Genomic DNA, 17,887 nt, shown 5'->3' on the forward strand with positions numbered 1-17,887 from the left:
CCAGGTGAGGCGATGCCTCGCCCTGCTTCAGCTCTTGCTGGTCAGGCTGCAGCAGCTGACCAGCACCGATTGTCCGGCACTCCCTAGTGAGATGACCCCAGTACCTCAGTTGAAAATGCAGAAATCACCGGTCTTCTGTGTCGCTCGCGCTGGGAGTTGGAGACTGGCGCTGTTCCTATTCGGCCATCTTGCTCCGCTCCCTCTAATCGATTCTTAAAATCATCAGTCCAAATCAGTAAGTCAATGGCATAATGAGCATTATAATCTTAACAGTTTCAAAGTAGAAAATTGGAAGAGTGAATAAAGTAATTTCATTCTGTCCTAAATTTTATTCAAAGAACATAACACAAAACCAAAAACTACCAGCTTCTTTCTTCAAATTTTACCTGTTCATTGAAACTGCTACAGCCCATCCATGATATCAACATGAGAAACCACATCACATATTATTTGGAAATACATAAATGAGTACTGTTCCCATTGCAAAACTGAGAGATTTGTGTTCCTCCCTTTCATAACTTACCATAGTAAGCATGGAGCCAGCCTCCCTGGTTCAAGTCTCAAGGCTATCATCTACCAGCTTAATGTATAAGCTCCCCAGTGCCTCAGTTTCCTCAGTTTTAGAAAGAAGACAATAGAATGTACTTCATAAGATTGTTTGAGTGTTAATACATAAAAAGCAATTAAACCCGTGTCTGACCCATAGTTAAGAGTTTATGTTCTGTATTCATAAAGAAACAGTTGCTTTTTACATCATCCTTACTTTAAAATTTGTCATTATTTTGTTAATATTTTAGGATCGATGATATATTATTTTTTGGCTTTTAAAAATATATTTGGGCTGAGCACAGTGGCTCACACCTGTAATCCCAGCACTTTGGGAGGCCGAGGCAGGTGGGCCATGAGGTCAAGAGATCAAGACCATCCTGGCCAACATGGTGAAACCCCGTCTCTACTAAAAGTACAAAACTTAGCTGGACGTGGTGGTCTGCCTGTAATCCCAGCTACTCGGGAGGCTGAGGTAGGAGAATCACTTGAACCCGGGAGGCCGAGGGTGCAGTGAGCCGAGATTGCGCCATTCATTCCAGCCTGGCGACAGAGCAAGACTCCATCTCAATATATATATATGTATCTATATTTGTTATACTGTTCTATATATTATACATATATATATGTTATACTGATTCATTTGTTCTGATTGATAGTTTTCTGTTAAACCATATGCTTTATTTAAAGAGTGTTTATGATCTATCATCTTCCAGCGAGATGTTCTGTTAGCTTCTAAGTAAGAAGCTTAGAATTCTGCAAAACATTTTCAGAGAGCGTGCATAAAAATAATGCTTTATTGTATGACTTTTTTTTGGTGGCAGCAAATATGTTGAGAATCCTAAGATGCTCTTTCCTTCAGTGGTTATCTAAAAATTGTTAAACTGTGAACATCTGGGTGGCATACAGCCTTCATGTTTCACTGTTGTGATTATCTCAGGCAGCAGATCACAGGCATGTTTACCTTCAACAGTCTTAGTCCCTTAGTTTCTTCCCCGTCCTCCTTTTCCTTCTTCCCCAGTCTGCTGAATTCCTGTCTGCTATGAAGAGTGGTGACAAATACTAATCTGCACTAGACCACAGTCATATGAAGTTAGATTGAGTACTTGGCCTTGTATCAAACCTGAAGTGGAAGGGAAGGGTAGAAACTGCTGTCTTGTAAATAGCCACCCAAGGCGTAAGCCCTGAAAACATGTAAATATCACTATGTCCCATATGCATTATTTCTCAATTTTGTCATGCTACCTTTGCCAGCTAGTTTAACTGAGTATGATTTGCAGTTATTTTATTGAACATTTTTTGACAATTTGAGTACAGTTCTGGATGTAATATTAAATCCTCTTCTGGCTCAGCAGATTGCAAAATTGCACGTTCTGTCTACCCATCAAATCCTAGGTCTGGAGGGGAATTGAAGACTTTACCTAGTCCAGCACATCCAGAAAATACTGCATTTGAGCTTTTCCATAGCAGATGGTATTTCACCCTATCCTAAATGACATCCAAACAAGAAGATTGATTATATGATTAAAGACTGTGAAGAAAGGTTAAAATTAAGCTTGGCTTCTATTTCTTTTAAATTCATAACATTTTTTCTTCTTCAAGGATCTCTAGCCAATTCCAATGGCTGAAGCAATAAGCTTAATCATACCTTTCTGACTGTAGAGGAAACTAAATATGGTAAATAAATGTTAACAATTTAGTTCTAAATTATTTTTGTCAACTTTATATACCAAATTTGGGATTGATCAGTTTTTTAATCTATCTGGAATCTAGTGTTGAAAAGTCCCAGAAAAAAAAAAAAATAAAGCTATTCTAAAGAAGTTTCAGGGAATGAACTCAATTCTGGTAACCCTTCATACCTGAAGACTGAGTAATTTATTAAGAAAAAGGTTTAGTAGACTCACAGTTCCATGTGGCTGGGGACAAAGGAAGAGCAGTGGAACTTCTCACATGGCAGCGGGTAGGAAAGTGTGTGCCGGGCAACTGCCCTGTATAAACCCATCAGATCCCAACAGACTTATTCACTATCACAAGAATAGCACAGGAAAGAATTCCCACAGGGTCCCTCCCTCAACATGTGGGAATTATGGGAGCTACAATTCAAGATGAGATTTGGGTGCGGACACAACCAAACCATATCACTCTTTTATAGATATTTTGCAATGACCAGAAACCAAAGCTTTTGCCTACATGAGTTTACATTATAATTACATTACATTATAATATTTTTCTAAGAATTCCAAGAAAAGAGTGTAAGTGGTCCAAAGAAGGAAAATTTGCTTTTATCAAACTCCCATTTGTTGAATACGATATATTTAGCAATAAAATGAATATTTGGCTCAGAACAATACATTCTAATCAGCTTTCCATTGAACATGCCATGATCACAGTTTCTATAATTATTTCGAATTCTTTATTCAGCTATAATTGACAAAGGAAAGATAGATTGCATTAAAATATTAGATACATGGCATTTAAAAGTTGTTTAAAAATAAGTTCCCATTGATTTTAAAGTAAGCTTTGGTTAGGTTAAATAAAATGTTTTCAAACTCAGAATTCCCCTCTATAATCAGCACCTAAGATCTGATGTTACATTTATTATTACTAAGGAGTTTCTTCATCAGTTCATTTTTTATGATTTCTCCATCTTTAAGGCTTATGATGCTGTTATGAATTTCATAACATTATGAGATCTCTGCTTCTGGGACAAAAGGAAAGATTGATCCTATTTCCCTACTCCATAGCAGGTAGTTGGAGCAATGCTATGAGCACTGCTGGGCTGCAGGCAGAGTGATGTGTATCATGCCAAGCTAAGCCATTTATTTACTGCTGCCAGACCCTCCAGCCCAGAGCTGTCTTCTCCCTTTGAGTGACAGTAGAAGAGGCCTTTTGTTGAGATTATGGAGACACAAGATCAAAACAGCATCACTGAGTTACCACATGAAGTACAGTTACTTTAGAGGGTCTCCTATATCCACAAATGGTTATAATTGAAAAATCAACACTTTTTGGGTTAAATCACTGAGAACTGGGAGTTTTCTATTATTATAGCATAACCTGATCTATCCTATAACTAGAAAAGATAAAGCAAACCTCAGGAGAACATCTGGCCTCTTTACATTACCATTCCTTCAGAATCTCAAGAGACCTACCTAAATGTTGTTGTTCCAAAGATCACATCAACCTCAGCAACGATTATTTGTTCAGTCTAATGTTTATATGCACTACACAAGATCACCTGGTATGCAAAGATGATGAGAATACAACCCTTTGCCTTCAGGTTAATATAAAAGCATTTTCCAAGGTTATGTTGAGTCATTTTCTGTTGGGAAATTTTACTGAAAACTTTTTCCATTTTTAAAAAATTTCTTAATTTGAAAATGGTGTGCACATACATTAACAGTGTATGTTATATGGTGTTATACATTCAGTCTGTATGAATGTTACAAACATGCGTGAGTATATACATTTGAAGGGGTAGGGGAGAGAGAAAGATACAAGGTGCCACATGCCTCAGTTTGTCTTTCAATAAATTCCAAAATCCAGACATAATAAATTTATAATCAGTGTGATTGTAACCTACCTACAACATCTTGCACAGAATAAAAAATTGTTTCCAGATAATAGGAAAATCACATAACTCATTTCCAGCCAGTTTGTAACTGGTATTTTTTTCTTTTTTTTTTTCCCCACAGTTGTTTAAAAGAAATTGGTGCAATAAAAAATAGTTTTGCTATTACATTATATTTACACTTAGTAGCAGTGTTTTATGCTAAATCAAATGCATGTTTTACTGAATTACTGTTAAAGCCAAATAACTGCTTTTCAACCACACCTTAGCACCTTAGCTTGCCTCTGGCCTGGGTATGTCACTGAGTGTTGACAAGCCCGTCCTTCATACTTCAGATAAGTGAAAATACTAATTTATGGAAAAGGTATGTGTGACATCTGGGCTTAGCTTTTCTTCATTTAGTTTGATAATCCAGTTTTTAAAATTGTCAGTAATAAAAGGGTCATTATTAATATTTCTTTTCTGTTTCATGCTAAAAGTTTTGTTTGTTTTTAACCTATATTATCTCATTCATCCCTATACACTTCCTTCAGTGGCTAATGGTGTTATTATGGTATGTATTAGGAGAGTAAGACTAATTAATTTCCCTGAGGCACACAGATATCAAGTGAACAAACTACCATCCCATCTCAAGTCCGTGCTTCCATCACATTTTTTAGCATCACAATTTTTAATATAAAAAAATCATTTGGCCAGGCACAGTGACTCACGCCTGTAATCCCAGCACTTTGGGAGGCCGAGGCGGGCAGATCACCTGAGGTCAGGAGTTTGAGACCAGCCTGGCTAACATGGTGAAACCCCGTTTCTAATAAAAATATATAATATTAGCTGGGTGTGGTGGCACACGCCTGTAATCCCAGCTATTCAGGAGGTTGAGGTAGGAGAATCACTTGAACCCAGGAGGGAGGTGAAGGTTGCAGTGAGCCAAGACTGCACCATTGCACTTCAGCTGGGGCAACAAGAGCGAAACTCTGTCAAAAAAAAAAAAAAAAAAAAAAAAAAAAATTCATTTTGCTAATATTGCCCTCTCTAAAGTACTTCTTTTTAAATCACAACATTTCAAAACTCCAGATTCCCTTTGGAATTGCTAAATAACCTCTAACAGAGTTTCTAGAAGTGTGGACTATGGGTTACCTGCATCAGAATTACTTACTTGGGTGATTGTTAATCATGCAGATTCCTGGTTCTCTGCCTAAACTTTTCGGATCAGAATCTCCTAAAGAAGCTTCAGAAATTTTTATTTTATTTTCCAGATGATTCTAATACACATAAACATTATTCCCAAACAATTGAAGAAATATGTCTAAGTCATCACAGAGGTGACTGACTTCATCAAAAGTGTACTTCAACAAGTCCCTTTGAGTTTGACCACTTCATGTATGTCAAGAATCTGAACACTGAATTGACTTTAGCTAATGGTAAGAGCCAAGAAGGTGCAATGGTAACTGAAGAGAAAAGGGTAATAAGAAAACTTTTTTCTTAATTTGAAGTGTAATTTGAAGAGACACTCAACATAAATATACTAGCAGATTAATTTTAAAATATAATGTTAAAGAAGTAGAGAGTAGAATGGTGGTTACCAGAGGCTGGGAAGAGGGGTGGATGGGGAAGATGTTGACCAAAGGGTATAAAATTTCAGTTAGAGAGGAGGCATAAGCTTTAGTGATCTATTGCACAGAATAGTGACTGTGATAAATAATAGGCACTGTATATTTCAAAATTACTAAAGTAGTAGGATTTAAATGTTTTCATTACAAAAAATGATAAGCATGTGAAATGACGGATTCAGTAATTAGCTTGATTTAGTCATTCCACAATGTAAGCATGTGTGAAAATATAGCATTGAACCCCATATATAGTTATTATCAATTAAAAATAAGATTAAAAACAGGGTGACTACAGTCAATAATAACAATTTATTGTTATTTTAAAATAACTAAAAGAGTGGAATTACAATGTTCCTACCACAAACGATAAATGCTTGAGGTGATGGATACCCCAATTACCCTGATTTGATTACTACACATAGTGTGTCTATATGAAAACATCACATGTACCCCATAAATACACACATCTATTCTATACCCATAATAATTAAAAATACAAAACTTAAAAATATATGTAAAAAAGTCAAAATATCAAAAACTAAAAAATTTAAAACTATTTAAAACTAAAGATGAGAAAAAATATGATTTTATAGAAAAGGTCATCCAAATAAAATGTCTATTTATAATTTAAAAATAAATAAGATAACATATTGAATGCTGACTTTAGGAAACATAAAAAACAAAATTTGTAAACTAGGAAGCTTATAAGTAATAATTTGAATATAAAAAGGAAAATGAAGCAGGTTCCTGGTGGAGAAGTGAAGTGGGGGTTGTCTGTCACTGTGCAGAGGCAGGAAAGAGGTGTGGAAGGGAATAGCCTTTGAAAACAAAATAACCTTTGCACACATTCTTTTAACCCAAGGTTAAGTAATAATATCCTGTTTTCCAGTTTAAAATTTGAGTCACAGAGAAATTCCATGAATTGCCAAAGGTCAGTCAGTTAGTCAATGGCAGAACTGACCATATTCCAGTGACTCCAAATCGGCTACCCTTTCCACCTAATTATATTGTATTTTCTTTTGTTTTAAGCTTTCCAACTAGTTTTCAGCCCATCTGAGGATTTCATATCTGCCCAAGTCAATTTGAATTAATGTAGCAAGGCCTTGGGAAACCACATTTGTATTTTTGTGTCTTACTTAGTATGTTGTTTTCCTGCAGAATAATTACAAACTTCTGTGTTTTAATTACAGTGACTTTTAGGATGCTGCAGATTTCTTCCAATCAGTTGGCTTTTGTATTTTCTTCCTGTACCTTTTCAGCACAAGACTTCTAAACTCTCTTATACCCGAGTGGGAGTGTTCCTTAGGCAGAAACCCTAACTGATAGAGCCTGTCTCCATGGCGTGATGGAGGATCACTGAAATAGGCTCTACTGAATATTAGGTGTAAATGCTTTCAGGTAGCCCTTCTTGGTTGAATTAAACTTCAAAGCAGTATTTCTTTCGAGCCATTTGGAGGCAATTTACAGGCAAAAAAACAATGTGGTCTACATAAAAGTCATAACTCTGATTTCCATGTGTCATGTGCATGTTGCACAACTCTACAGATTATTCATAGAAACAAATTAGGAAAAGGAAGCAACTCCACAATATGTTTTGATGAAAGAATCGCGAGCATCTCTTACTTGGCTGATGGTTAGTATCCATGTTTGTTTATAAAACATATGCAAATGTAATGAAATGGCTCCTTCTATGGTGTGCAAGGAAATAGATGATTGTATTATTACAACAGTTGTGCCTTTTCCATAAATAACTTAAAGGCCACTTATCTCTCCCCATTAAGAATCACTTCCCTATGCAATTTAGTTCATGTTTGTTTCTGAGGCATCACTAATTACCACTCATCTGAGATACATAGATTCCCGCTCTCTTCCTTAGTGTGGCACTGCCACATCTTCAAAGGCTTCTGTGGAGCAGGAGATGGTCAAGGAGGTGGTGACTGAGCATGGGATAAGCCTCACTATCATTGACGGTTCTGCCATTACCCTCCTTACTGCCACCTCACAAAGTTATACATATGTAGTTAACTATTCTTGTTTTCTTTCTTTTTTTCCTGCTTCAGGTTTATTTGTACAAATAGTACAGGAAGACACCAGCCCCATGCAGACGGCAGCCCAGGGGGATCGCACCAGTCCTTCTGTCCTCACGTTGGCAGACAGAGATCTCTACTCTGAAGCCTTTGTAGGGCCATGGGCACCTTTGGGAGCCTGAGCTGGAACTGAAGCTGGAGCTGCAGGCTGGGCCTTGGTTTGATTCTTGGCTTTTGGCGGGCACAGCCTGAGCCCCTTGGCAATGCGGGCACGAGCACGCTTCCTAAGCTTGGGGTGGACAGTGTAGGCAAGTCGATCGAGCTTGTGGCAGATACCCTTTGGGATCTTGGGCTTAACCTCCTTGGACTTTACAAGGGCCTTGATGGCCTCAGCATGTACAGTCATGGCCTTGGTATTGTTAGCCTGCATCTTCTTTAGGCCTTTCTTGTTGTGCTTCTTGGCAAAGTGCACGCTCCTCAGGAACTTGGGGTCCACTCCTTTTAGAGATTAGTGACTGGGGTTTCTTTGTGATTGGGGTTTCTTTGTGATTGGGGTTTCCTGATGCCATTTCTGTGCCATTTTCGGGACTGGTTTTGTGTAGTGTGGTTCTTGGACTTGGCCATGTTTGCACCATAAGCCACGGCTCCCATAGCTGACTATTCTTAAGTACGAGGCGAAACCAAAGAGAATTCTGATATAATGTGGGAAAAAAAGTTGACCATCCACTTAATATTTCCATAATCAAAAAATCCTCAAAGTTAAGGCTTCATAAGCAGAGTCCTGTCTACCCCAGTTCCTAACCTTGTTTCTTGCCCCCAGTTCTACTTTTCTTTCCAAGATATAATGCCCTTTTTTATTCCTCCACTCTTTGAAATCAACACCTACTTATTGGGAAATTTCACTGTTTATCCACAAAGGTCATCACCACAGGACACATCCTGTTAGCATTATTTTCGAAACTTTAAGCTTATTCTTGGAACTATTAGGAATAAGAGGCCAGTGTGGTGGCACCTTGGGAGGCTGATGAAGGAGGATCTCTTGAGCTCAGGAGTTTGAGACCATCCTGGGCAATATAGAAGACCTTGTCTCTACAAAAAATAAAAAATTATCTGGGTGTAGTGGTGCATGCCTGTGATCCCAGTTACCTAGGAGGCTGAGGCGGGAGGATCACTTGAGCCCAGGAGTTTGAGGCTGCAGTGAGCTATGATGGCACGAATGCACTTCAGCCTGGCCAACATAGCAAAACATTGTCTCAAAAAAAAAAAAAAAAAAAAAAAAAAGAAGAAGAAGAAGAAGAAAGCATCAAGTACTAAGTTATAAACATTAGCCTACTACCTTATAAACTTAAGTGGCTCCCTTATCCTAAAAAATCCTGGGCATAGGTTTGAATTTGTTGCCTGAATTGGCCTAATTAACCTCTTAGACAGATATCATCCTTCTTGCCAGTCTCTGTGAGATAAACAGGCCTCATTCATACTTAGGGAGTTCCTCCAGTCTCTGGAGAGGTGGGGGTGAATTATAGGTAGGTCATATTTATGCAGTCATAAGGAAAGAAAGGATTGAGCCCAGTGAACAGATTACAAAGCATTGGTGTATTGATCCTGTATTAGTCCATTCTCACGCTGCTAATAAAGACATACCCGAGACTGGTTAATTTATAAAGGAAAGAAATTTAATGGACTCGCAGTTCCACAAGGCTGGGGAGGCCTCACAATCATGGTGGAAAATGAAGGAAGAGCAAAGGGACTTCTCACATGGCAGAAGGTAAGAGGGCGCATGCAGGGGAACTCCCTTTTATAAAACCATCAGCTCTTCTGAGACTTATTCACTATCATGAGAACAGCATGGGAAAGATCCACTCCCATGATTCAATTACCCCCCACTGGGTCCCTCCCATGATGTGGGGATTATGGGAGCTACAATTCGAGATGAGATTTGGGTGGGGACACAGCCAAACCATATCAAATCCTTAGTAACATGAGCATTTTATGATGTTATAAAATCACTCTTCTTTTTGTTGTTTCATGAGTGATGGATAACTTCAGAAGATTGTGTTGGGATTTACCTCGGTTTGAATGAGGCGTGTTCAAAATTTGATGGATTTTAAATATTTAAAATAATTGTTGAGGAGGAGCAGTTCTTCCCTACTTCTTATGTGACCTTCCATGCAGATGGAACTTATAAGGCTCCTGATTCTCTCTGTCCCTTCACCCACTCTGCCTCAAAGCGGCTAGACTAATTTTCGGATTGGTCGATTTGAAATGAATATGATTAAGTTTAATACCTCTATCCCTCTTCCTTTGGGAGTGAGTTGTCTACATGAAAATCCTTGCTCCACCACTCCGTGGGGTCAGCCTTCTCCCCATCTGCAGGAGGCAGCTCTCACCAAGTACCACCTACCACCACTGAGTTCAGTGGACAATGAGGACACCCAACCGCCTCGTTCTGAGTTGTGTCTTCCAACTTCATCTTTAGTAACTCATCTCTTATCTCTTTACCTCCTTGTCTTATTTTTCTAAATGTTCATCACTCTAACTGGGAGGTGAGATACTGTGTCTTAGGCGCCCAGCCCTCACAAACTCCGGCAACAATGAACACTAAGCTACACAATGTAGATACAAATAAGAACTATTGATTATTTTGCGAGGTGAGTAGTTTGTATTAGGTAGAAGAAGAAAGGGTAGGTGAATCTTCTTTCCTTCAAGGAGCATATAAGCACACGTAAACGGTTAGAAACAGTAAGAGAGGGTCTATAGGCCTTAATGAGTGGAGCAGACAGAACTAAGGAAAATTAGAGGAGAAAGATATTGGTTGGAAAGCCTAACAGGGAGTTAAAGTTTCAGCTGAGCTTTAAGGAAAGGTTGGTACATGCATTCCAAAAAGTGCAGAGTGTTCTATTAATGGAAAAGTAAGCACATCGAGCTGGTTCTATTGCAAATATGTATTTATAATTACATCCTGTAAGTAACTGAAAACTCTATCATTACATTAAAAAATGTAAAACCTTCTGGAGCAGTCGAGTACATGGCAGCAGCTGCAACATCAGCATGTTCTGTCTCACTCTCTGCCACAGACAGCACAACTACTAGTGATGTTCACACAGACTTGGGAGAAGCTTTGACATGAAATAACTGTGATATTTAAGGAAGAAAAAAATGCTGAAAGTTGATACAAAAACTGAGGTCTCTCCCATGTAATTACAATGAACATGCTAAACAAAGATGGAACTAACTCTGAGAACTTAAAGCCAACAAGAGGAGTTGGCTGCACCTGCATCAGGACAAAATGTGCTGGTTGGTCCCTGACCTGGCATAAGACAGGAAAGTCACCTGTGTGGTAGAATTGTGGGCACAAGCACACACTTCATTCAGGTGAAGGCTCAGTGAGAGATCTTCTGTCCTGTCATGCCCTGAGAGATGGAGGATTTTAGGTAAGCAGAGGGAAGGGGTAATACCCCAGCACATGGAGGGAGAACAAAAGTCTCAGGCAGGAAAGCATAAGAGATGCTTGGAAAAGACAGGGCAGGAGTGCAGAGATTTTGATGTCTATAAACCTTGGTTGACCTTGAAGATTTATCTTTTTTTTTTTTTTAATTTTTTTATTATACTTTAAGTTCTAGGGTACATGTGCATAACGTGCAGGTTTGTTACATTATCTCATGTTAATTAATAACGGCAACTTACCTTTCCGTCTTCATGGCATTGTGACAACACTGCCTTTCAGCAGCCATAGTGATGTTACTGATCTGCTTTTGCCTGGTTTTCTGTGAGTAAACTGTGCTCTGAGCCAGCCACACGCTGTGACTCAGGCCTTCTTATGACCAGTACCAGGCACTCACACTGCTGTTGGCCAAGAGCTGCCTGTGGCCATACAGCAGAGACAAATTAATACTAATACCATCCTTACATTTGGGAGACAGGCTAACAGTTTACAGGTTCCAGAGCACTTTCCCATCCCTTCACATTTAATCCTCAGATCACATCTGGTGTTATTTAGGCACAACTGGAAGGCCATGTGCGGGTGGACCACATCTGGAATAGCCTGTGTTGAGAGACACATCTGGCACTCTCCCCCATCACCCTCCTTCTTCTCTCTTCAGGGAACTTGGGACATGGAGTCAAGACACCTGGCTTTCAAGCCCAGGTCTTCTATTAACTGACCATGGGCTTGTGGGCAAAGTCACACCACTTCTCTGGGTATAATTGCATACTGGGTGATTTCTAAAGCCCCTTCCTGCTCCAAGATACTATTATGCTGTGACAAACTGGAGAAGTAGACAGTGACTATAATGATATCCTCCTTAAAAATGGAGACCCTGTTATTCAGAGAATTTAATGACTTCTACTCCAAGATTACACAGATGGTAAGCAGTAACATCTCTGGATGTTTCATTTAGTGTTTTTTCCACTACATCGCACACATGTGCATGAGCACAATGTGGATTAACCTTGACCTGCTTAGCTCTAGCTCAGATAACCAGATGCAGATGGAGGAATCCATGCTTTCAGCAAAACTACATTAATTACTTGGACAGTATGTGGCTAAATAAGATTCCACAAATTGACAGCCTGCAGACAGGATTTGTCCTGAAGCCCTGTTTTATTTGGCCCGTAGCGTGTTTTATTTAAAAAATTGACATGTTGCTATACTTTAAATTTGGGATATTTACATAAAATCCAAAATTCAAGTTCTCTTAAAAAGCTGAAAGTTTGGCAACATGATAATGACTGGTTGAAACGGGCTCACCATTAGATTGCCTCTTCAGTTAGTGTTTTCAAACTTCCATACTGTTGACATTTTGGACTGAATAATTCTTTGTTGTGGAGAGGCTGTCCTGTGGATTTTGGGATGTCTAACAGCATCCCTAGTCTATACTCACCAGATGCCAGTAGCACCTTCCCCTCTGTTGTGACAATCAATGTGACATTGCCAAATGTCCTTTGGATGGGGGCCACAAAATTCCTTTATGCTGAGAATGATTGCTGTAGGCATTTGCATAGGGATCCTTGGACAAAAGAAGAGCTGGAGAAGATGTAGTCCAATGCTCTCCGTTTACAGAGAAGGAAACTGAAGTCCAACCAGAAAGGTTAAGTAACTTGCCCATAGTGACACAACTGAACAATGGTGACAGAGCTAGGACCGGAACCCAGGTCCTCTGATGCCTTGTGCAGTGCACTTTTCACCTCGATCTGCTTCCAGAGCTCTCACCTGCCAACTATGTGAGATGATGGGTACATTAATTTGCTAATTTCCTGCCCATTTTAATTGCTGATCAGGAAGGTCTGACTGTTGCTCTCCCTTCCTTGCAAGTATGTCCAGAGTCAAACAGAGCAGCCCTCCACTCCAAGGGAGCATTTCCTGGACTAGGCGGCCCATATTGTTCCACTCAGATTGGAAAGGGTGTTACGTAAACATTTACCTTATTCTCTGATCCAGTCATTTATATAAGATTTTTCTCATTCCCAGCCAATTCAGATCATCAGTCTATTTTGCATTCTTGAATCAACATTTTCTCTAAACCCACTAAGAAAGTGTGCAGCCAGAAACAAATGTTCGTGTGAAGTCATTTGTCACTCTGCAAATTCCTTAGGAATGTGGTTATACAACAAACAGTCGGATGTTATCATTTATATGCTTAGAATTTGTTTCATCATCTCAAAGCTCATCCTTTTTGATAAAAAACAATTTTAGAAGTATATTAATGATTTATCACAGGAAGTATTTCCTTTTCATAATAATAAATTCCTCTGATGTGAGAAAGTACCTACCAGGCCTACTGGACCAGAAGCCCTGAGTGCTTAGGCTTCAGTTTCGGCTTTATCACTATCTAACCTGATGGCCTAAACAGGGCCATATCTTTCTCAACGGTGTTTGGGCGACAACTGAGATCCCTTGACACTTTCATATTGTATGAGTCATATTCCTGTTTCATCTGTTTGTGTCCCTGGGAGCTTTCTCCTATAATTGGTTCTTGTTCTACCTGGTTTGCCTACTGCATTTTTGACAGAGAAAGCCCAGAAAACACCTATTGTAAAATGTTATTTGTTTACCCACTTACAGTGGGACCAGCCCACAGGTTAATTTGAAAATTTTCTAGTTGTCAGTGAAATATCTTAGTCAGAAAGTAACTTTGCCCGACAGTAATTTTAAACTCTGCTTCGAGGGTACAATAGTCCCCCTTATCCAAGAAGGATATGGTCCAAGACAGCCAGTGGGTTCCTGAAACCATGGATTGTAGGAACCCAATCAAACACAGTTCTGTTCACATCCACCTACAAATTTAATACCTTTTCCAACCGAACTAAGCACTCGTCATGCACTGTGCCCAGAGTTTTGTAGTTTAAAGGGCAACAGCGAAACTAGCACACATTTTTTTTCCTCTTCACAATTTAACGGATAGGTTTGTTTCTGCTGTATCTTTTAGCAACCTCAGCATACAATTCTTTTTTTCTTATTAAGTTGAGAGCCTCCACCTTTTCATGTAAAGAAGACTATTTATGGCTTCTCTTTGGCATATCCAAGTTGCCAGAATCACTATTCTTGTGGTTGGGGCCATTATGAAGTAACGTAAGGGTGCCTTGAACACAAGCACTCTGATACCATGACAACAGATCTGTTAACCAAGAAATCTACTAAGTAAATTACAGCCAGGGAGGGTAGACAGCATGGAGATGCTGGACAGAGGATTCACATTCTGGGTAAGATGGGGAGGGAGGGCACACAGTTTAATACTTATGAATTGTTTATGTTGGAATTTTCCACTTAATTTTTTCAGACCATGGTTGACCACAGGTAACTGAAACCACAGGAGTGAGAGACAGGTAAGGGGTTACTACTGTACATCCTTCTTGGATGTCCTACTGAGTGTCAGAATCATTTGAGAATGCAATGATGTAGGAATCAACCTCCTCCTGCCTCCCACTCCCCTTCGTCTTCCCCCTCAATGTGGTAGGACTTTTCATATATTGTGACCTGAAGTTTACAGAGGACTGTTGTGTGACCACTCGCTACGGTAAAATCATACTGCCATAAATGTATTCTTACTTTCTTGGCTTCTATCCTGGCACATCTCTCTCTGGCACAGTGTCCATCCACCTCAGCTTCTGATTGTCTCTTTTCTTTCTTTCCTTTGAACTTGATAGGAGATCAGAGCATGAAAGACAGGTGGCTATAAAGACTAACAGAATTGTCACATATGCAAGAGTTGTGTGTCACCTCCCTTGTGTAATGTTTGGGTGGACTTGATCATAAGGTCCATTTAGACAAGTGGAGGAGGGGAACAAGTGGGACAGAGGCTCAGATGCATGAGTTGGAAAAATGAATAGAGTGTTAAGGGAGCTGCAATTTGGACTCACCCAAGATAGGTCAGATTCTGAACACAGAGCTGTAAGACTCCCTGCCAGAGAAATCCTGATTAGGATTAGTTGAGGCACTGGGCAAGGCTGGGCCCATGGATGAAGTCTTCAGTACCCAGAACTGAGCAGGTCCAGGAGGCCAATTCACTTTATCTCCTAACATCACTCGTTCATAATCTGACTCTTATTGTAAGTCTCTGTGTGAAGGTATATTTTTATTTTGTCTCTTTATCAAGAAGGAAACCAAATTGATTGACTTAAATTTTTGCTTATTAAAACAACGTTAACAATTAGCATTGAACATTGACTTTATGTCAGACATTCTGCCTGTACTATTTTAGCAGAAGGTCACAGGGAAGTTTAAGGGTAATTGTTGGCCATTCTTGAGTATGCCTTCTTCCTTGCTTTGTTAATTAAATAAGTGCTGAGTTTTAACTGGGTTCATGGTATCCCAGCTAAAGATTACATCTTCCTGCTTGTCTTACAGATTGATGTGGCCATGTAACTAGGTGCTAGCTCATCGGATGTGAACAGAAAAGGTGTAAACAACTTGAGGTTTATGCCCATAAGGAAGGATTGTGCCCTCTCCCTCCCCTTCTCCTTTCCCTCTGGCTGGAAGGTGAACATGAGGCAAGAGTTGAGAAAAGACAGTGTAGCCATGAGATGAAAACTGAGTGTTGAAGATGCAGAATAGGCCAGGAGGAGTCTGGTCCCCAGACTGTGGAGCTGTCCTCTCAGCTCTAGACTGATTATGTTCAGACTAGCACAAGAGAGAAATAAACGCCTGCTTATTTTAAGCCACATTATTTTGACTTTTGTTATAATATCCACACCTGTTTCCTAATTGTTACTGGTATTCATTTTGTACCCTTTGTGCTAATCAACATCTAAGCCTCAAAAAAGACAAATAACTGGTCTAAAATTGCTTCTGGAGTGGTCCCTTCATATAGCTCAAATACGATGCTTTCTTATAGAATTCCTCTCTGATATGGAAATGCCAGTGAAATCATACAGTCCTTTCCCCACACCAAAGGAATGCCCAGCTCTGAACAAAGGGTGCCTTCTGGAACATGTGCCTGGCTGGGTTTTCTTATGTGTGAGCACAAGTCCGGGGTGCATTCTTTGTTAATCTCCAACCTGGGACTCTACCCACGTCACAGGCTGGGTTCCTGTGGAGATTAAAATAATCGATGTGGTGGGTCAATAAATAAATCATAAAAATTATCACATTTACCCAGTATCAATATTACTAGTATTTAAGGGCTTATGTTCGGAATGTTATATATTTAAAACAAAGGTTTTGGCACCAGAATAAAGAATATGTTCCAAGTTACTTTGTTTGTTGACTTAACATTTTAAAATATTGCATGTTAGTGAGATTTGGGTTGTGAAAGCCATGATGGCATCTCTGATTTACTTTTTTTTTCAGGGATACTGAGGGGCTACTTGTGAGATGGCAAAAAAGAGATATGGCAACCAGAACTTCCCTCAGTCATCCCTGACAAGTTCCCTTACATCTCACAAAAAGTAAGAGGGCCGCCACTTCACGGTGATCTCAGCACTCCTAATGCCACTTGGAAAATTCTCGACTTGGATTAAGCACTACTCAGGCAGGACAGTTCACAGATATCTGTGAGCCATGACTTAAGGTCCATTTTCTCTGAGGCTATTTCCAAGTTAGTCAGCATCATACAGACAAACAGAGGGAGAGTCAGAAAGATAAATTTCTTTCCCTGTAATGTATGTGGTATGTTAACAATAGAATACAATGAAGTTAAGGGATCACGTATGAATGTAAATGCCCCTGCATCCCCACTGTGTTCAGTACTTTATGTATTATCTTTGTCTTTTCCACAATATGCTTCTTACACATTCCCCCACTCCTTTCACAGTTATCTGTCAATTGTCAAATGCTGTTTACCTAGAGCATTGGGGTTCTCATTTGCTAGACTTTTTTTTTGCAGTTTATTATTCTTTATCTCTGTTGACTAAACTCCAGCATCTCACCTACATTATGTAACTTTTTATCAAAGTTAAGTGAAAGGTAGATCTTGAATTTTCTCTTTCTTCAATAATTCTTTATTACTTGTGAAATATATTCCTACAATATTGTATATGTGACCAGGGGACCAGATGGGACCGGGGGAGGAAAATGGCTTTTAAGTGATTCAAGGCGATGCTTATTGTCTGTCGAGTCAGGACTATGAAGCCACATGACGTGGAAGCAAGGCAGATGTATTTCTTCACCTCTGAACATTCTTGACCAGCTACTGTATGCCACAGCCTAGGGATAAAAACTTGACAAAGGGTCTGCCTCTGCCTCTAGAACCTTATAATCTGTGGGATAGCCAAGTAACAAGGGATTTCAGAACAGTGTGCTGGGTGTTGCCATGGGGATAGCCACAGGATGCTAGGGGAACAGACAGTAGTGAGGCCCAACTTGGTCTTGGGAGAATCAGGAAAGGTTTTCTGGATGGGAAGGTGGTGTTTAAGTGAGACTTGAGTAGAGGCTGTCCATGCAAAAAAGTGGAAAATATCATGGCAAGCTTCCAGAGATGAGAAAGTTTGGGATCACTGAGTAGTTCCATGCATCTGGAGCGTGGAGTGGAAGTAGCTGAGTACTGAAATCCAAAGACGAGGATGAAAGCAGAGACTGGATTAAAAATCCCTGAAAGCCAAGATATCAAGTAGGTAAGGGGCAGAGGTCAAAATAAATGGATCCAGTCAGTCTGAGGAAGATTCACCTACACCAATGCTGCAGTTTGAAGCTGGGTAAGAAG

At 39.6% G+C, this 17,887-nt stretch overlaps 1 pseudogene; it reads right to left on the reverse strand.

Moving 5' to 3' along the window:
* Positions 1–7,887: 7,887 nt before the first annotated feature.
* Positions 7,888–8,375, reverse strand: LOC108531945 (60S ribosomal protein L29-like; annotated as a pseudogene).
* Positions 8,376–17,887: the final 9,512 nt, after the last annotated feature.

Source organism: Rhinopithecus bieti, unplaced genomic scaffold, assembly GCF_001698545.2.
Source record: "Rhinopithecus bieti isolate Rb0 unplaced genomic scaffold, ASM169854v2 scaffold_7884, whole genome shotgun sequence".
Classification (NCBI taxonomy): Eukaryota; Metazoa; Chordata; class Mammalia; order Primates; family Cercopithecidae; genus Rhinopithecus; species Rhinopithecus bieti.